The sequence below is a fragment of the Neofelis nebulosa genome, chromosome 16, assembly GCF_028018385.1.
Source record: "Neofelis nebulosa isolate mNeoNeb1 chromosome 16, mNeoNeb1.pri, whole genome shotgun sequence".
Lineage (NCBI taxonomy): Eukaryota > Metazoa > Chordata > Mammalia > Carnivora > Felidae > Neofelis > Neofelis nebulosa.
The window spans coordinates 28,332,857-28,353,881 of NC_080797.1; the positions used below are offsets into that span (position 1 = coordinate 28,332,857).

The window sequence follows — 21,025 nt, forward strand, 5'->3', positions numbered from 1 at the left end:
TTTAAGGTCACTTACTTATTTTGAGACAGAGAGAGAAAGCACACGTGTTAGCCAGGGAGGGGCAGAGGTGGGGGGGGGGGAAGAATCCCAAGCAGGTTCCGCACTGTCAGTGCCAAGCCCGATGGGGGCTCGAACCCACAAACCATGAGATCGTGACCTGAACCAAAACCAAGTCGGATGCCCAACTGACTGAGCCCCCCAGGCGCCCCCACAGACTATGTATTTTAAGCAAGCACATGTCAGCCATTGCGCACCAAATTCGACACCTGATCTTCTGAGACTAATGGCGATTCTTTCTGACTAATCTTAAATATGAGTCTTTCTGACTCATATTTACATCATATTTCCACACTAATACCCACTGAAGGACTGTTTCTAGCCCATCAGACTTTACAGCCATTTTGGCACATAAATTTGTTAAATAGAAACTTCATGAAGCTGCGTCTGAAGATCTCCCATCTCGTTCCCAGGTCTTCAAAGAGACTGTCGTAAATACCTTCGGAATATGTAGACCATTATGAGGAATCATTTTAATTTCCTTTAGCTATTCCCATTAGATTGGTAATAAGTAGATATTGAAAAGCATGAACGAAATGCCATCATGGAGTAGATACTCAGGGGGTGAAACCAAATAACTGACCATTCAGTGCTGAAATGTTTTATTGTCCCTCACACCTAGGTTCAGAGGAAATCAGAAATCTGTCACGAGTTTGAGTTTGTTATGAACTCAACTTCACCTTGGTTGGCATGTGAAAACTACAGTGAAACATCGAAATGAAACATGAAACATACTAAGGAAGGTCCTCAGGAATGCAGGACCCTGGCAAGATTGATTTTTCTAGTAACTTAATTTTGATTTATATATGAAGCCTTGTTTTCAACACCCAGCTAAATCTGCTTAGAACCATCTGGGTCGCTTGAAATAGATGATGTTAAGCCAGATACACCAGTTGCACCCATGATATGCCTTTGTTGAAGGTTTTCGTAACTGAGATAGAAAACAATTTTGGTTAAAAAAAAAAAAAAAGTTGTCTTGTGATACCCAGGAGTGGCTTAATACTCTGTTTGGGTTAAGTGTTCATGTAACTGCATGTTGCTTCCTGTTTCTGGGATTTGCTCTTATTATTTGAGCAATCGTACTATTAGAGAAGAATATTCTCTCATACAGTTAAGGATAAGAAAATTAATTAGTGACTGGGTACAGATTTTTGGAAGTTGTGGTTTTTTGCCAGGTTTGTTCTCTAGCTGCCTGGAAGATTGTGTCTTCTGGTGCCCACTTTGTAAGTTTGCACCGTGGGGTGTTGAGGAACAGAATGTTACAATGGGTTAGAATTATCATGAAGTACTTGTGCAAACAGGAAGGTCCAATGTAAAGGGCTTTTTAAAGTCTGTGGGTTTTATCTCGTACCAAGCCAGTGCCCTCCTCAGATAACAGGTGTTTAGTTAGTTACACTGGGCAAAGTCAAGAAGTGGTTCTGTTGGGCAAAACCTTCGGGGACTTGAACGGGTTTTTCCTGCTGCAGAGTTGGGGTTAGGTGGCCGAAGGGTCCTACTTTGTCTCAAGGGCAGTCAGCACCTGCCTTAAAAGGTGGAGGAGGCAGAGCTGTTGTCCACAGACCTGAATTGACTTGTGTTGTCCCTGACCATTATTATTCCAAACTGACAAGAACGTTAAGCCTTCTGGTTTAAAGACTGTTCCCTTGGGTGTTTCTTATTCCCTGGAGATGGAGTAAATTCTTATGTTTTGAACATTCTTCCCCCTGGATTTTCCTTACCCAGTTGGATCAGTTTTGGTTGTTTTTTTTTTTTTTTTAATTTCTTAAATGTTTATTTTTGAGAGAGAGAGAGAGACAAACAGAGCACAAGAAGGGGGGTGGGCAGAGAGAGAGGGGGAGACACAGAATCAGAAGCAGGTTCCAGGCTCTGAGCTGTCAGCACAGAGCCTGACACGGGGCTGGAACTTGCAGTCTGTGAGATCATGACCTGAGCCGAAATCGGTCACCCAACCGACTGAGCCACTCAGGCGCCGCCTCCCCCCCCCCCCCCCCCCCCCCCGGCCGTTGGATCAGTTTTTTAAATGATAATGAATATTCTGCACCAAACAATTGATAAAACCACCTATCACAATTCCTACAGTTAATAGATGCTTAGTAAATACCAGTTATCTTCCTTGATCCCCATGTCTCCACTTCCCAGTGAGAACCTGGGGAGTCCTTTATTTTGCACTGAAAGGAGAAGATGACCTCAACAGTGCATTAATTCATTGCAGCACCAAGTGGAAGATGCTATAGAGAACACAGGAGGGAGGGTGGGACTGGAAAGAAAGGCAGGATTGTAATGCAGGCAGAGGCTAGTTGAGAAAACAGGAGGTTTGCAGTAGATCAGATGAGAAGGAACACCGCCCAAAGCTTAAAGAAAGCAGTGACAGCAGAAAGAGGGAGAGGGTAAATTAGGACGAGAAAGAGACATGGGTGCCAGATTAAATTTGGGAATGGGACAGGAAGACCAGCTCAGGGGTCTGGGATAATTCAGGATTTTGCCATGGATAGGTGATAGTGTCACAGCTAGGTGGTAGGATTTAACCCCAAGCAATCTGATTGCCCTCAACTACCTCTCTGGAGACTGCGGAGATAGGCAAGAATAAGTCCGTATCTACTCACATTGTAATGAAACTGCAGGATATCAGAGATTTTTAAAAAGTCATTAGAAGCTGCTTCAGAAGAAAGATCACACACGAAGGGACAGCAATAACCCTGACTGGACTTCTCTGATTTAGCAACAATAGATGAATGAAGTTATTGAAGATATATTTGAGAAGTGAACCCAGGGAAAGGCATGGGGTACAAGAAACAAATGTGGGCCCATCAGCTGGTAAAATATAAATGAACTCTTGCCCGTGAAATATAGAGAGGAAAGAACCAGCAGGTGGGTGAGAGTTTGGAAGCAGGAGAAAGAACCTGCTCCCAGAAGTTAGAGGGGATGGTCTTCCTGAAAACCTCCAAGAGACGAGGAGAGGCCAGAGGGCGGGGATATGTCTCCAGGGAAGGGAAAGAGGTGGCCATGCCTGATGACCTCTCCTTTCCAGGAATGTGAGAAGAAGTGTCATCCACCGAAAAGGAAGGACTTAGGAAAAAAAGGACTTAAGGAGGCCGATGAAAGTTCAAGATAACCTGTGCGGGAAATAGAGGAGGGAGCCGACTCCAGAGGAGTTAAGAGGATGTCCTGAAAGGTTTGGCAGTCTGGTGGTTTGGGGATTTTTGAAAGAGTTGGTGCCACCAGCCTAAGGAATTGTGTCACTTTCCCAGTTGTGCTTTGCAGCCGACATGTGGGAGCAGAGGAGATGGTTGGACTGATTCGGGATTTGCTTTCAGGGTGGGCTCGGCAGGCTATGGGAAAACCGAGTGAGTAAGTGAAAGTCGAAATGAGCCTTGAGACCAGTGGAAGCTCTCGGGGAGTGGAGGGCCCAGCAAGGTCAAGGTGAAAGTGCCTGGGAGTGAGGTTGAGGCTGGAGAAAAGGCAACTAGAGTTTCCAGATTTCGGACGTGGAATCACTTCCAGGAGATCCAAGACCAGGCTGGGGCTTGGGAGGAAGCGGGTAAGAAGTAGAATGACGTGAAGGTCGTTAGAGGAGGAGCAGAAAATGCACTAGGCTCTGCCCTTGGAGGGGTCGTCCACGTGGACTCTGAAATCACAGGTTATGGGCATGAGTCGGGGTAAAACAGAACCTTGAGTGTGGCTTCTTGGACCTTGTTCAGTGAATGGAGGGGCCAAGGTTTTCCAGATCAGTGGTCTGTAAGTAACACGCGTTGGCAGTGAGACGTCGCAACTAGAAGGCACGAGCCTAGCAGCACGTTCTCCGAGTGACCAGTGGCCTCTAGGAATTCACTCCCCAGGAGTCTTCATAATCATTTTCTGGGCACGGCTTGATGAATGATTCCGAACATGCCGTCTCTTCAACACTGAGCTCTTGGTCCTAAGGGAGTCCACCTCCTCTCCTCCACGCCGGCCACCCGGCTTATCCCGCCCGGCGCCAAGCCGCGGGGGCTGCGGTGTTTGCTGCATTGCAGACCCTAAGCCCCCGCTTCACCAGAGCCGCGGGTTCATTTGCTCAATCTGAGCAGCCATCGCAGAATTCGACATTTCTCTCACACCTTTTACCCAGGTTCCAAAGTCCAGAATCTGCACTGCTTGCTGACGTGGGCGATGAAGGCAGGGCCCCACCTAATGGCCCTTTTGCAAAGTACAGGAGGAGCAAGCCGACTCTCCTGGGCCCCTCTTGTCAGCCAAAGGGAGGCAGAAGGGTAGAGGGTACCAGCTGGCCCCAGCTAGGAAGCACCGTCTTCAAGAGTGGGGGAGTAATAGTGATGATAGTCATGTGGGTATTGGCAGGAATAGTTACTGAGCATGAGCCCAGCATCCTGCTAGCCTATCTATAGCCATGCTCTTACTCAAAGCTCACAACTATTATTATCCCCATTCTACAGCTGAGAACTGAGTCTTAATGAGAGCAAGTGGTCTGCACATGATGAGAGCTAGCAAGCGTCAGCCCTGGGACTTGATTCTAGGTCAGTCTGGCCTTGGAGCACAAAGTCTCGTATAACTAATATGCTATATTTGGCTCTAAAAATTGAATTATAAGACCGTATATGGAATCTGCTACCTGAGTTTTTCAAGCCCGGCTGAGGGTTTAAATTTTCATAGAGAGGCAAGGGAAATAGTCCCTCCCACGTTACAGAAGCAATGTCGGAAAAAAAACGTTTTTTTCCTCCAAGTTTTATAGGGCAGCAAATACTCCTGAAAGGGATTGTAGTTGTCATGATATCCTTTATGATCTTGTCTTTTCAAAAAGTCTTTATTGGGAGGAATTTTCTCAGAGGTTTAGTGCCTTATAAAGCATGCTTATCAACCGGAATAGTCAGGAAAATGGCTTTCCAAACATGTCTTCAGTTTTTATACAGAGTTAAGTGTGGATGGAAGGACAGCTGGGTCATCTTGCGTCCAGCTCAAATCAGATGCCGGGAGTTAGAAGGATGGTAAGCCGGTGACACGTGCCAAGGAGATGAAAATGATCAGATTCTGAGAAAAGAAGGACCTGGGTGGAAACACCATGATAGGGGAGAGAGAGAGACCGGCCCCAGAGACCCAAAGGCAAAGGAAACGAGTTAAAAATAAAACGGGGCTAATGATAAACCTGAGGGCTCCTTGACAGGAGCAAAGTTGAAACGACAACTCTATTCCTAGAGCCCGACGTCCGAACAATTTCTTTTTCCTACCTTTTAGTCCCCGTGCGCCTTCCTCGGCTGACATCGAGTGCCAGAGGACATCTCAAAATATCCACAGCCACAACTACTCAGCACACCTCACCATGTGGGGAGGACAACAGTTCTGCAAAAGTCTTTGTCCTGAACTGTTTATGGATTTTCCATAGTCTGTGCAAGACTTTGAACACATGCTGCCCGCAACTGGCAGCTGCCACCCGGCCTAGGGATGACCTCGCTCCTGATGCAGGAGAGTCCTCACTGGCTTTATCGTGACTTGCCCCTGTTTTGCATATTCACCCTGACCTTTTCTTAATGAAGATTTCAGTTGGGAGAAATTACGTTAATGGCTCACGTGTTGCTGTCACCCTTCCAAATGCCGTGTGTGCTGTGTGGATGGGGCGCCTGCCTGGTTCAGTCAGTAGAGCGCGGGGCTCTTGATCCCGGGGTCGTGAGTTCGAGCCCCACGATGGGTGCAGAGATCACCTAAATGATGGGAGTGGTAAGTAAAGGCAGTCCAGTAAGTCCTTGTATTCGTTCTGGGCTGTGCCTGGGAGTCATAATGGGCAATACAATAATATGTAATGGGCAGGAAGACAGCTCTTGAAACCGTGTGGGAAAACTCCATCAGTGCCAGACCAAAAAACACCTCCTGCAGTTATAAAAAGTTGGGTGAACTCAATAGGCACTCATGGAGCTCCCGTTAAGTGACCACCAAAGTGTAATATCCCAGCACTTAAAGTTAGGAGAGCCTTGTGTTACATGTTATCTCAGTTAATATTCACAATATCTTTTTCTAAATCTTTAAAAAATCTATTAAAAAAATTTTTTTGACACTTATTTCTTTTTTGAGAGACAGAGAGAGACAGAGCACACGTTGGGGAGGGGCAGAGAGAGAGAAGGAGACACAGAATCCGAAGCAGGCTCCAGGCTTCGAGCTGTCCGCACAGAGCCCGACGCGGGGCTCGAGCTCAAAAGCTGTGAGATCACGACCTGAGCCGAACGAAGTTGGCTGCTTAACCAACTGAGCCACCCAGGCGCCCCTCATTCACAATATCTTAAGGTAGATACTGTTATTGCTCAGTTTGTACATGAGGGCGCTCCTGTTGAAAGATATTTAAATGAATTGCCCAAGACCACATGATTAATAACTGACAGAACTGAGGTCCCCAGTGTTTTCATTCTATGTCCTTTGATCTTTCCACATTCCACCTCAGCTGCCAAGAAACGGATCGTGTGGCCAGAGTGCCCCTCAGTGGGAAGCGTCAGAGATGGGGAAGATTTCTGCCCTACACCGGCTGTCTGAATGAACACAACAGTGGGCCATGGGTGATAAATGAAAGAATTATTCACTAGTTCGGTTGAAAAAGTCTTCAGTATGTAAACAAGTCTTACATAAGTCATGAAAAATGGGGTTGAGGAAAATGAGACAGGAGAGTAAAGGGACAAAAATATTTTCTTTATCAAGCCTTAAGGGAAAACACTCTTTTTAAAATACCTAATGTGGCATTTCTCTTAAAAAAAAAAGAAAAAACGTTAAGACAAGTGACCCTTCTAAAAAAATTTTTTTTTTAGTATTTATTTATTTTTGAGAGACAGAGTGCAAGCAGGCAGCAGAGGGGCAGGGAGAGAGAGAGGGAGACACAGAATCCAAAGCAGGCTCCAGGCTCCGAGCCGTCAGCACAGACGCGGGGCTCGAACCCACGAGCCGTGAGATCATGACCTGAGCCAAAGTCGGACGCGTAACCAAATGAGCCACCCAGGCGCCCCATACACGTGACCCTTCTTAACCCAAATCCCAAATTCAAATACATTCCAAGAGATGTTTAGGGAATGAAGCATCTCACAGAGAATGAGCTTTTCCGAAGAGCCCTACAGAAGCACCCTTCCAGGCCAAGTAGTCTATAAATGCAGGCTGGGGACCCCTGGGCCACATGTGGATGACCAGGCATGGAGTAAGGGCTCTTTGCCTGGAAGACTGTACGTCCATCTCAGAAAACACTTCCAAAGCTGAGCTTCATAATGGAAACACTAAGAACCTGCTATCAGCAACCACAATATTAAACAGGCACAGAGCCAACAGCAATGGCTCAGAGCCAGGGAGGAGAGATTAACATCACAAGTAAGAGATTTTAGGCTCTGGGCCAGGAGAGGTTTTTTTCCTTTTCATTAAAAAATAATAATAAGGCAGAGAGAGAGAAAAAAAAAATGAAGGAACGGTGCGAAAGAATTCTTGCTTAGCAGCCCTCTTTCAGATTGTTCTCCTCCGACGTCCAGATAAGCAGAGAAACAAACCACCGTCTGTCTGCAAAGTAAAAATGGCCTTCGAGGTAGCCCTTCCGGCCAGCCGCTCTCTGCGTCCTTCGTTGGCCCAGGTGCAAAGGGAAAAGAATGATCAGCAAGGCCCATTTTTCCACTTGGAGTTGGAGAAAACACCATTTGAGCAAAAATTCAGGCGGCCGCCTTCTCACCCTGTGGAGCTCCGAGGAAGGCGGTGGGGAGCCTGGGGCACCCGTCACCTGGGATGATGGCACGTCGATACGGGGCCCAGTAAGACCTGTTGCAAGGCGGCGCTTTTCTAACAAGCTGGATCCTTTAGGGCGCAGCCTTCTGAGATTTCGGGGGAGGTAGTCAGCCCCAGGAACTTGAAGATGAAACCGTGCCTAGGCAGCGTTTTCCAAGAGACGTTAGGGCTGCCCACCCCCAGTCTCAGGGCACCCCCGATCTCTGAGCAGCCCCGATGGGCGGGACATCCTCTGTCGCCAGTAACTCTCGAGAATCGAAGAGGTGCCCAGTTCCCCAGTTCAGAAGTTGCCTCTGGCATCTTAGCCGCTTTCTCCAAACCAGCAAACAATTTCTTGCGACCTTCTCTTAAACCTTCTTCTTTTTTAGTTAAAAAACTTTCAAACCTGCAGAGCAGTTGCGAGTGATTCTAGATTCACCCGTTGTTAACATTTTTCCACGTCTGCTTAGTCTCTCTCTATGTATAAATATTAACACTTCACTTTTTTTTTTTCCAGAATCCTTTTGAGAGTAAGTTGGGGACATCATGACCCCTCACCCTTAAAATACAATGCGGTCTTAGCAATGAGGACTTTCCCTGGGGTACCTGGGTGGAGCATGCGACTCTTGATCTCAGGGTTGTGAGTTTGAGCCCCATGCTGGGTGTAGAGATTACTTAGACATAAAATCGATGAACAAAAAAAGGACAGCCGGGTGCCTGGGTGGCTCAAGCAGTTAGGCATCCAACTCAGGTCGTGATCTCAGAGTTCATGAATTTGAGCCCTGCGCTGACAGTGCAGCTGAGCCTCCTTGGGATTCTCTCTCTCCCTCTGTCTCTCTCTGCCCCTCTCGCGTACGCTTTCTCTTTCTCTCTCAAAAATAAGTAAATAAACATGGTGGGGGGAGGACAAGGACTTTCCCTTACGTAACCATAGTGCGATGATTAAATTCTGGAAATGTAACAGTGATGCAATGCTATTATCTGATGAAGACTCATATTTACATTTCGCCAGTTGTCCCAACGATGACTTTTATAGTGAAGAAAAATAAAAACCTTCAGGTTCGTGTCTCAACACAGGCACACACGCTGCGTTTAGTTGCTATTTCCTGTGGTCTGGAGGTCTTTCCTCAGCCTTCTCTGTCTTTGGTGACACTGACAGTTGAAAAGAAACACAGGCCGTGTTTTGTGAATGTTCCTCATTTCTTGGGTTTTCCTAACTGTGTTCTCATGATTAGATTCAGACCTGCATCTCTGGCAGAAATTCTTTTTTTTTTTTTTTTCTTTTGTTTATTTATATTTTTTTGTGTGAGAGAGGAAGAGGGAGAAGGAGAGGATTCCAAACAGGCTCCACACACAGTGCAGAGCCCAACTCGGGACTCGATCCCACGACGCTAGGATCACGACCCAAGCCGAAATCAGCCACCCAGGTGCCCCTTGCAGGAATTCTGTAACAGCAATGTTGGGTCTTTGTGGACTCTCAAAATGTCCTTTCCCCAACACGTATGGCTTCCCTGTGTTTCGTTTTCTGGCCTTTGAGAAGACTCTGGCCTCCTTCCATTTTCCAAGCTGCATTCATCACAGAGCTGCGTGGCACCGGTGTGACGGGTTGGTGTCAGCCAGGGCTCAGGCTGACGCGTTCTCCCAGCACTGGAGGCGTGATGGCCACTTGGTCTGTAAAGTCACCTGAGAGAGAGCAGGAAGAATCCCAAAGCAAGGGCAACAATGGACTTCTAGCCTGGCCTCTTGCTTGTGCAGATTGCTGACGAATCCGTAACAGGATTGTTCAGAGGAGAAATGGGTCTGACTGGATTAGGGAAAAAAAGACCAAACTCCCTCCATTTGCCTTATGTACCCGTGTTGCTGAGCTTGGGAATTCTATTTGGATGGTTTTACCTCCTCACTATTCCATCCGTCTCGTTTTTCTCCATTCCAACTACTGTTACTCTAGATGACATCCTTCTCTCTTTTCTAGAGCAGTCTCACTAAACCCACCTCCCATAGAGTTGTCTGACGGGATCCGTGTAGAGCCCAAATCGGAAAATTTCACAGTGGCTTCCATTGCCAGGATAGAATTCCATCTGACCACTACTTTCCCCTGCGGTTTCTTTATTCCATACTCCCTGCCTCAACTTTAAGGCCCCCAATATCAGATGTTTATAAAAACTTCAGCACAGCACCACCTGGGAGCTTCTTAAATAGCATCTCAGGTTCTACATCAGAGCCACTGAACCAGAACCTGCATTTTAGCAAGATTTCCCAGATTTGTGTCCACAAGAAAGAGCAGGAAGGGCTATTTAGAACGTGCTGGAAGGGACTGTTCTGTGCAAGATCTTAGGTTGCCCCTCAGGCTCTTACTGTCCTTGGTACTGAGGCCTGAGGCTCAAACTATTCTTTGATCCAAGGGATTCAGCCCCTAAAATCAAATGTTGCAATCATTTTTCCTAATTTGCAAAAAGAAGGAAATTTCACCGATGAGTTTTTTTCTGTTTTTCTTTTTTTCCATCACAATTTTTCTCCTAAACTTTGACATCCGCTACTACTTCCTAGTTAACAGGATAGTCCTCCGCTGACCGACAACAAAATGGATGGACTAACAGCTAACAAATGCTAGTGCTAAAACTCAAGAGTTGATGGGGGCGCCTGGGTGGCTCAGTCGGTTAAGCCTCCGACTTCGGCTCAGGTCATGATCTCACGGTTCTTGGGTTTGAGCCCCGCGTCGGGCTCTGTGCTGATGGCTCAGAGCCTGGCGCCTGCTTCGGATTCTGTGTCTCCTCTCTCTCTGCCCCTCCCTGCGTGCACTCTCTCTTTCTGTCTCTCTCTCAAAAATAAATAAACATTAAAAAAAATGAAAACTCGAATTGATGGTCCAACAGTTCAGTTTGGCAACAGCAAAACGTTAGGTTTGATTACGTAGGAGGCTTTCATGCCAGAGAGAGGCACAGGTGAAATGTGCCTCATTATGTGCCTCAATTCAATCACCATTTCCTTATCAAGGGCCATGTCAATTCCTTTGAATAAGTTGAGTGAGGCTTAGATTGCCAAACCTTTCACTTTATAATTGTATGTTTTCATCAGCTTTGTCTAACTGGCTTCTTAGTCTAGCTACTTCCTACGGACTTGACTGCCTATTCTTACCCATATGCCCTTCCTTACTGATTTAATCTGGATCGAATCTAAGAATCCTTCTCAAATGTCTGAGTATACTGTCTCCACTTGTTCAACACTGTCTTCAATCCTGGCTCCACTCCCTATGATTGAAATGATCACCTGTCAGGCATTCCTGAGTTTGCAAGCTTCTAGCCTGTGAAGATGTCACCCAGCCACTCAGCTATTACAGATTATGAAATAATGACTTTGTATCAGTTGTGAGTAATGAGGTGTTTTTCTCTCATTGGACATTAAGACCATTTCACAAATGGATTTTGAGATTTCACAGCATAAAGCCCAAAGTCAATATATAGCTGACAGGAGAGAGCATTCTATTAAATTTCTTTATTTATTTAACACAGAGCCTTGGGTTACCACCACCACCACCACCACCCACCCCACCCACCCCGCCGCCTACTGAAATTGTTGCCCAATTTACTTATGTGTTCCTTTATACTTTGGCAAGTACACATAGTTTCTGGTTGTTTTTGTTTGTTTGTTTACCTTTTATAAATACATATTTAAAAAGAACATATTAAAAAAATTTTTTTAATGTTTATTTAAAAAAAATTTTTTTTTAACGTTTATTTATTTTTGAGACAGAGAGAGACAGAGCATGAACAGGGGAGGGGCAGAGAGAGAGGGAGACACAGAATCTGAAACAGGCTCCAGGCCCTGAGCTGTCAGCACAGAGCCCGACGCGGGGCTCGAACTCACAGGCCGTGAGATCATGATCTGAGCCGAAGTCGGACGCTTAACCGACCAAGCCACCCAGGCGCCCCTAATGTTTATTTTTGAGAGACAGAGTCAAAGCATGAGCGGGTGAGGGGCAGAGAGAGAGGGAGACACCTAATCGGAAGCAGACTCCAGGCTGTGAGTTGTCAGCACAGAGCCTGACACGGGGCTCGAACTCACAAACTGTGAGAATCATGACCTGAGCTGCAGTCGGATGCCCAACAGACTGAGCCACCCAGACGCCCCAAGAATAACATCTTACAGTAAAATCAAGGAAAGGCCTAAGGCGTCTGAGAGCTTTTTTTCAGTAGCATGAAGGAAAACGGTTGCCAGCAAGAACTGTGGCAAGGTTATCTAAGGTGACAACTGTCTCTACCACTCAGGGGCTCGAGGCCCTTCTGAAGCTTCCTGGTTGTCCAGAACAGCTCCACTCTGCCTCACCATTAGCCTGTGCTGTAGCACTCAACATTTAAAAGTTCGTCTTCATTTCTCCTTCCTAGCAGGCAGCTTCAGTTGGAGAAAGTAATTTCACTTTTTCATCTACTCATTCATTCACTTAATCCATAGACCTGTGCTTGATTGTAGGAATGAGAAAAGAATAAAATATGGTTCCTTCAAGCACTTAAGGAACTGATAAACTAGTGATAGAGGACGTTGCACAAACAAATCAATAAAGAGTTAATAATACTTTGACTTTATTTGAATTATTTGAATTTTTATGAATATACTAATATACTACACCCCACTTGAAATAGACATTTAAAAAAGAACTAGAGGATGTAAGAAATACACTGTAGCGTGTACGTTATTTAGAGAGTTAACACTGGAGGTATTTGCATTCTCAAAGAAGCTTATTAAGGCAAATGAACCTCTTATTGTTTTATTTGCTTATAAAATTTACAGAAGTATGTATATTCCTTCTTCTAACAGGGGTTAGTAACTTGCGGGGGGTGGGTGCTGCTGATTCAGGTCCTACTCAGGTCCATGTTATCTGCTCTTGAGGTCATATTCTCAAACAGGAGCTACGGGATGAGACAGCAAAAAGTTTACTTCCCTTGCTTACCCACAGCCCTATAATTTGCTTCCAGAGGGCTTCCTTAGTTGCTTTCATCATCACTTTCAATATCAGAGATCACGGAAAGCCGATTAATCAAGGGCCCTGGAAATGATGCATCAAAGTCTATAGCGTAAAAATAGTACATAGCGTTTATTTAGGGTTTATTAGGGGCTGATTTCTTAAAATGTTTCCAGTTTGAGCTTCACAACCTCTCTATGAAATAGGTATTGATAAATCTCAGGTGTATCCAAAGGAAGCCTCTGTGTCAGGTTATGATATTTTCAGGTCTATTTCTTATGTCTTTAGGTTCGTCTTGGCACCAAACATAAGGCGGTTCAACATCAGGCCCTTGCCCTAAACAGCTCCCAGTGCCAAGAACTGGCAAATTATTACTTTGGTTTCAATGGATGGTCAAAAAGGATCATCAAGGTAAACTTTATAGATTTTCCCTGACTAATTAGAATCATTTCAACACTGAAATTCTGGACTTCAGAGAGGAGAAAACTGGGTTGTGGGGAGATGTGAGAGGCCTCTAACTGGAAGTACCTGAGCCTGCCACCAAGAATTCATAATAATCTCAGTAACTTGGGCGGTGGTGTCCATAATCTTCTCCAGTATTTGTATGGTGTATAATAAAAACCAATTGTCTTCATCCATTTGTAAGTCTTACTTGATTTTGAAGCTATAGGATACCTCCATTGTGGGCTGGGATTGCTGGAGTTTAGTTGCATTTTTTTTTTTTTTTTTTTTTAGAGAGAGAGGCAGATTGCAAGCGGGGGAGGGGCAGAAAGAGAGGGAGAGACAGAATCGGAAGCAGGCTCCAAGCTCTGAGCTGTCAGCACAGAGCTCGACGCGGGTCCCGAACCCATGGACAGTGAGATCAGGACATGAGCCGAAGTCGGAAGTTTAACCAACTGAGCCACCCAGGCGCCGCTGGTTTTGTTTTTAATAACAAAACATCTTGAAGCTTACATTCAGATCCAAGGAAGGACCTTCCATTTAAAATCCTAACAGCTCGGGGCGCCTGGGTGGCTCAGTCAGTTGAGCGTCCGACTTCGGCTCAGGTCATGATCTCACGGTCTGTGAGTTTGAGCCCCGCGTGGGGCTCTGTGCTGGCAGCTCAGAGCCTGGAGCCTGTTTCGGATTCTGTGTCTCCCTCTCTCTCTGCCCCTCCCCTGCTCATGCGCTCTCTCTCTCTCTCTCTCTCTCTCTCTGTGTGTGTGTGTGTGTGTGTGTGTCAAAAATAAACATAAAAAAAAAATAATAATAAAATCCTAACAGCTTCAGGATCTTTCTGACCTTGAAGAAAGGGCAAATGAAGATACTGTGCCACCACTTCAGAAGCAGAGCCTGAAATTCTGTGCTTTAGAGGTGGTGTTGCCATCCTATGAGTGCCGGAGTCCCGGAGCTGGCATGGCCGAGGAGACTTTGGATGACCTGGAGGAAGGTCTGTTTACAGTGGAGGTGGGGGTGGAGGGGAGGCAGAATCCCTCTTTCTTTCTAAAAACTCATCTTTTCAGATACATCATCCAGCCCTCCCCTTTGCTAAGCTCCTAAAGCCCTAGGCAGAGTTTTTCTGGCCTACAGTACAGGCTTTTATCTCAGGCAATACCTGAAGGAACCTTTAACTTTAAAATTCTAAAGCTGACTTTCTGCCAAGAAGTTTAGGAGGAGGGAAGTAATGTTTTTCCCATTTTTGGTTAAGAATTCGCCTTGTGCTAAAATAGTCCTTCAAATACATATCTCTTGCAGCCTGCAGTTATCCCAGCAAAGTAATCATCTAAAGATTTAAACAAACTCTTGTGTAGATGTTGAGTCCTTTGCCTCCTATAAAAGGGCTGGAGTGTAAAGAGTCAAATACAGATGCCTAGAAAAGGTATTCCCATTGGTACTGTGTTTTTTCCCAGTGTCTACAGCACTTAGGCTTAGGGTTTTCAGGGAGGGGCAGGGCTGTTAGCAAGGCTAAGGGAGTAAGGCTCCCTTGGGTGATGCCCAGGAAGAGACCAGGCGGTCATGTGCACTACCACCGAACCCTTCTCCCCATGTGACTCCAGCCCTTGATGCACAGGAGAGTAGGGTCTGCAGTAGGGTCTGAAACTATAGTTTCAGCTTGTCCATTTGAAATCTACGAGCGATGTGAGATCTGTGCCACTTTCTTGGCTTGTGTCTCCCTTTTGGTACTTCCGAAACTTCTGGAGTAGATCAGGGCAGTAAAAATGTGCCCTGCCAGGATATACCTACAGCAGAGTCATTCAACCTTGTGTTGTGGCTGCCCTTACTTGCTCAGATAATGAACTACGAATCATGGATGTATTTTCACTTTTACACATATAACCCCCAAATCAGTTATCATTCAGATAGGCATGTTAAATCCATTTGTTTTGGTTGGATGCAGGGCCATTATCATTTCTTATGAAAAGGAGGACAACCCAGAAGCTTGCTATTCAGAAGGCTGTGTCAGATGCATTCCAGAAGCTGTTGATTGTGATTTTAGGTAAGACTTATTTGATTGTCCGTACAGTACATCAGTTTCAACGAGCAAATAAACTCATTTTGAAAAGTTAATTGGATGAAAACACTTCATATTCTTTTATTCACCAAATGCTTTCAAAGCGGTAGTGTCAAATTTGTTCTTTGTGGCATCTGTGAGAGAAATGACCACAAATATTTTTGTCCCCAGTATATAGATATACAGTGACTTACCTCTGTCCACACAGAAAGTGTTTGACCCAGTCTTCTTTCTTGATTGTTTGCTCATAACACAGAATACTATTGTGAGTATAAGCTTTGGGGGCACCTGTGTGGCTCAGTCAGTTAAGCGTCCAACTGTTGATTTCAGCTCAGGTCATGATCTCACGATGTGTGAGATTGAGCCCCATGTCGGGCTCTGTGCTGACAGCGTGGAGCTTGCTTGGGATTCTTTTCCTACCTCTCTCTCTGCCTCTCCCTGACTCTCACATGCCATGTGCTCTCTCTCTCTCAAAATAAATAATAAAAAAAATAAACTTTGAAGCTTTAGATGTCAGTGTTGAATCTTAGCTCTGTCTCCTAGATTTCTTATGCAATTTTAGGTTTTATAGTCAGATTTGAAGTATGTAATCAATCTCTCTAAGCTGCAATTTCTCTATCTGCCAAGTAAAGGTAATAATTCAACTCACCTCATGGGGGATGAATTGTAAGAGCAAATGAGATGATGGAAAAGTTTAAAACTATCCCTGAAACATGGTAAGCAGAGAAAATATGTTCACTTGTTATCATCGTTTTCCTGTTGGAGAATTTATAAGATTATGTTTTTGGAATCAATTCAGCTTCAGTTTTTGTTTTTGGCACTGACCTATTGGGTGAATATGATTGATTCTTTTTTTTTCTTTTTTTAATATATGAAATTTATTGTCAAATTGGTTTCCATACAACACCCAGTGCTCATCCCAAAAGGTGCCCTCCTCAATACCCATCACCCACCCTCCCCTCCCTCCCACCCCCCATCAACCCTCAGTTTGTTCTCAGTTTTTAACAGTCTCTTATGCTTTGGCTCTCTCCCACTCTAACCTCTTTTTTTTTTTTTTCCTTCCCCTCCCCCATGGGTTTCTGTTAAGTTTCTCAGGATCCACATAAGAGTGAAACCATATGGTATCTGTCTTTCTCTGTATGGCTTATTTCACTTAGCATCACACTCTCCAGTTCCATCCACGTTGCTACAAAAGGCCATATTTCATTCTTTCTCATTGCCACGTAGTATTCCATTGTGTATATAAACCACAATTTCTTTATCCATTCATCAGTTGATGGACATTTAGGCTCTTTCCATAATTTGGCTATTGTTGAGAGTGCTGCTATAAACATTGGGGTACAAGTGCCCCTATGCATCAGTACTCCTGTATCCCTTGGATAAATTCCTAGCAGTGCTAGTGCTGGGTCATAGGGTAGGTCTATTTTTAATTTTCTGAGGAACCTCCACACTGCTTTCCAGAGCGGCTGCACCAATTTGCATTCCCACCAACAGTGCAAGAGGGTTCCCGTTTCTCCACATCCTCGCCAGCATCTATAGTCTCCTGATTTGTTCATTTTGGCCACTCTGACTGGCGTGAGGTGATATCCGAGTGTGGTTTTGATTTGTATTTCCTTGATAAGGAGCGACGTTGAACATCTTTTCATGTGCCTGTTGGCCATCCGGATGTCTTCTTTAGAGAAGTGTCTATTCATGTTTTCTGCCCATTTCTTCACTGGGTTATTTGTTTTTCGGGTGTGGAGTTTGGTGACCTCTTTATAGATTTTGGATACTAGCCCTTTGTCCGATATGTCATTTGCAAATATCTTTTCCCATTCCGTTGGTTGCCTTTTAGTTTTGTTGGTTGTTTCCTTTGCTGTGCAGAAGCTTTTTGTCTTCATAAGGTCCCAGTAGTTCACTTTTGCTTTTAATTCCCTTGCCTTTGGGGATGTGTCGAGTAAGAGATTGCTACGGCTGAGGTCAGAGAGGTCTTTTCCTGCTTTCTCCTCTAGGGTTTTGATGGTTTCCTGTCTCACATTCAGGTCCTTTATCCATTTTGAGTTTATTTTTGTGAATGGTGTGAGAAAGTGGTCTAGTTTCAACCTTCTGCATGTTGCTGTCCAGTTCTCCCAGCACCATTTGTTAAAGAGACTGTCTTTTTTCCATTGGATGTTCTTTCCTGCTTTGTCAAAGATGAGTTGGCCATACGTTTGTGGGTCTAGTTCTGGGGTTTCCATTCTATTCCATTGGTCTATGTGTCTGTTTTTGTGCCATGAATATGATTCTTATATTAGGGTCAGCTATATTTTTGTGAACCTTGAAAGTGGTCAGGCTATTGAATAGCATCGATTGTGTTCTCTTTTGAGTTCTACAATGGTGTGAATGTTACAGGCTGTGCTCCAAGGGAATTTTATAATTAGTAATGAGTCCCCAAACAATTGCCCCCCCACCCCGCCCTCGCCGCTTCACAGTCTTGCAGGCTTAGAGACTAAGAAATCCTAGCTAAGTTTCAGAGGCCTTATTTGCCCATAAGAGTTGACCCTGGATTGGTCTCAGGCTTCCAGCCTGGACAGCTCTTGCAGTGAAAGTTGACTTCCCTGGTCATCAGGTAGAATCTCCGTTAGCTGTCAATTCTGAGTAACAACCTTTAAGAACCAAACTAAACCTTTGGGTTGCTGACCTCTCCCTAACATGCTATGGTATCCCTTGTACACGATCAAAATGTTGTAGCTGTACTTTGCCTTAAGGGGAATTGTATTGTCTGTAAGGGACATGGGCCATTTCTGCCAATAAACTGTCCAAGCGCATTCTCTCCCTCCCCCTCCCCCTCCCCCTCCCTCCAAAGCATTGTTCATTGTATCTGGTGGGATTTTGTTTCCGGGAGTAGACACTTGCCTTGTTTCTAATATGAAGTATCAGCTATAGTCCATGGTCTCTATTCCAGAACTCACACTGACCTCTACCTAATGCCTTACTGTCTAGTCATCTGATTTTGAACATTGTTGTTTCCGTAGTTTTGAACTTCCTGTGTCATTATTCCTTAGTTCCTATTTCTTAAGATGATAGCGTTGTTGAACCACACAGTTGTTAACTTCATGTGTATTTTTTCACACATAGTTATGATTAACAACTGAAGTGTGAGATGAGAACACTTCTAGGAAAATGCTTTTATTTTCTGCTTTTATAAATAAAAAGAATGTCTAGTTATTGGGTGCTATCATTGTATACAGCCAGTTTTAGAACAAGGAAAATTCTGAATTGATCTTGTTAACTTTATTTATTTTTTAAATGTTTATTTTTGAGAGAGTAAGCAGGGGAGAGGCAGAGAGAGGGGGACAGAGGATCTGAAGTGGGCTCTAGTGCTTACAGCAGAGACCCCAGTATGGGGATTGAACTCATGAACCATGAGATCACGACCTAAGCTGAAGTCAGACGCTTAACTGACTGAGCCATCCAGGCGCCCTCTTTTTTTTTTTTTTTTTTTTTTTCCAATCCTTATTCACTTTATTTCAGAAAGTGGTAAAATAGCTGTGGAATACAGACCCTGTGAAGAGATCACAGATGCCAGTACTGAAGACGAGCTGCAGGATTTAATTCAAGTATGTGGAGATTAAAGTTCAAGGGTGACATAGCCACTGTAGCCATAATGTAAAGCAACCAGCAGAATTTGGAAGACTTTGGCATTAGCTCTATCATCCTTTGGGAAATGTGAAACTCAGAAACTGCTTTTGACTGCAGGGGATTTCTGGGGCTTTTCCTGAAGTCCTGACCCTTAGCTCTGACCCCTTAATTGAAATTTGGAGAGCAAATTTCATCAGAGCACTCCCACAGTTGTGGACATAGGAGAGGACACAAGCCTTTTAGAGCTCCCCTCAAACAGAATCTCAAGGATTTGGGAACAGAGTAACTATGGCCTTACATGTGATTATACTACAGCGTTTGAAACCATTATGCCATTCAAATAGGATGTATCACCCAGATGTCGGCATCTCATATATATCTTGCGTGAATATCTTGCTGAAGAACTTTTCTGTAAATCACTCACATGGATGTCCTGAATTAGGGATTAAGTTGCCAAAATAATTTCTAAAAGAAAATACTAACGTGCCACATACAGAATGTTAAAAAAAAAAAAAGGAGCAAAAATGTGTTTCATGTCATTGAGAGCTTAATTTGGGGCTAGATTTGTGAATTTTTTTTTTCAAAGTTTTTTTTTTTTTAATTTTTTATTTTTGGGACAGAGAGAGACAGAGCATGAACGGGGGAGGGCCAGAGAGAGAGGGAGACACAGAATCGGAAACAGCCTCCAGGCTCCGAGCCATCAGCCCAGAGCCCGACGCGGGCCTCGAACTCACAGACCGCGAGATCGTGACCTGGCTGCAGTCGGACGCTTAACCGACTGCGCCACCCAGGCGCCCTGAATTTTTTTTTTTTAGATTTTTTTTTAATGTTTATTTATTTTTGAGAGTGAGAAAGAGCGTGAGCTGGGGAGGGGCAGAGAGAGAGGGAGACGCAGAATCTGAAGCAGGCTCCAGGCTCGGAGCTGTCAGCACAGAGCCCGGCGCGGGGCTCGAACTCACAGACTGCGAGATCATGACCTGAGCCGAAATCAGGCACTCAGCCAGCTGAGCCACCCAGCCGCCCCTAGATTTCTGAATATTTAACTCACCCCACAGTTGCAAAGTTTGTTTTGAAGGGAAGAGAGTGGAGAAAGAGAAGATGGTTACTTTCTGAAAAAGCACTGGAAGATTTTTCGTGCAAAATAATAATGTTAATTGAATCTAAATCAAACCAGTCGAGGAAACTTCAGACGTTTCCAAGTTTAGGCTTTAAGCAGTCTCGCTTCCTGGGTTGCCTGGGTGGCTCCATAGGTTGAGCATCCGACTCTTGATTTTGGCTCAGGTCACGATCCCAGAGTTTGTGGGGTCAGCCCCACGTCGGGCTCTGTGCTGAGCGTGGAGCCTACTTGGGATTCTCTCTGTCTCTCCCTCTGTCCCTCTCCTCCGCTCACACTTTCTCTCTCTCAGGAAAAAAAGAATTAAAAAAAAAAGGTCTAGCTTCCTGAAAAAGGTGAAAAGATGAGAAAAAGATTCAGCATTGATGCTAAAGATTTCAGAAACCTGATTATAACAACAGATCCATTCCTGCATGAGGCCAGTCTTGGAATCAGTTCCATATAAACACTATTCCTGTGTGCTAGACATTGGGATTAAGATAAAAACCCCCTCTCTCTTGCATTTTACATGCTAGAGGTTGTGCCAGACCATAAGCAAGGACTAAAAATACATTAGAAAAGGGGCTGTGAAGGAAGTAAACTGAGTGCTAGTTACAGTATTTCAAGAAAATTGTTTAACACGCTGACTTTAACATCCTAAGTGCCTTCTCCATGTGGGCGCACAGAGTGGACCTCTGAAAAGTGGCCTTGTTACTTTTTCTAGATCAATGGCTATGTCCAGTCAAGATGAGATGGGGGAAGTTTTCCCACCCCGTGTAAATAAAGGGCTAGAATTGGTTTCCGGCCCTCTTTCCCAGAATGAATTGCTCAGCACTCCCCCAAACTCCTCCTACAGACATTTTGGGGCCATCTCAGATTCAGTAGTAGGCCCCCATCTAACAGAGTGGTGAATTAATAATCAGCCATGGGTATTGAGAATTTAGAGGAAATGGCAACATTTTAGAATATCTGACTGTGAAGTGTGTTCTCCCCGTCGCCCTCACTGGTGCTTATTTTGCAAGTCAGCTACTTTTCTTGGAAGCAGTATGGCCAGGGGGAGGAAGAACGTCTCTCGGATTTAAGCTTTGAAGAGCAAGAGTTCAAATTGCTAGAGCTGGACTAG

The 21,025-nt window shown here is 44.7% G+C and overlaps 1 long non-coding RNA gene across 1 annotated transcript; it reads left to right on the forward strand.

Annotated features, from left to right (window-relative positions):
* The first annotated feature begins 11,314 nt into the window (after window positions 1–11,314).
* Window positions 11,315–20,747, forward strand: LOC131497784 (uncharacterized). The gene is made up of 5 exons (XR_009255147.1): window positions 11,315–13,129; window positions 14,070–14,147; window positions 15,096–15,194; window positions 18,702–19,394; window positions 19,625–20,747. It is a non-coding gene; the product is annotated as an uncharacterized LOC131497784 (long non-coding RNA).
* The last annotated feature ends 278 nt before the right edge of the window (window positions 20,748–21,025 follow it).